Here is a 425-nt window from a genome sequence, read left to right as displayed (position 1 = left end):
ATACACTATGCGTTAGTGAGGCGGGGTTACGAGGGTGGGGGTCTCTTCTATTTAAAAAACGATATTCTTGAATGGGGGGAAAGTAGACTATCACGTAGGCTAAACATTAGACAAGGATGGTGCTACATTTATTTTCCTCTGCATGTTTGGTGCACATGCATTACTATTACAGTAGTATTCATCGTCACCCCTACTAGCTTGAATGAAAAAATACAGGGATATTTTTAGATATAACTTTCCCCTCCCCTCTGACGCTCCTTCTCTCCTCGTGTCTCTCTCGGGACTCGAACATAGACCCTACCCCGTGGTATGTAGGCTCGTTGACGTCAGAGCCGATTTGTAATTTGACGTGTAAATATTCTCGCCCCCTTCCAAGGTTTACTCTCCGCTTGCTTTCCTAGATGGTTCAATAAGGCAATAACGCC

The sequence above is a fragment of the Oncorhynchus nerka genome, linkage group LG2 (genome assembly GCF_034236695.1).
Source record: "Oncorhynchus nerka isolate Pitt River linkage group LG2, Oner_Uvic_2.0, whole genome shotgun sequence".
Classification (NCBI taxonomy): Eukaryota; Metazoa; Chordata; class Actinopteri; order Salmoniformes; family Salmonidae; genus Oncorhynchus; species Oncorhynchus nerka.
Note: the sequence above shows the minus strand (reverse complement) of the source record.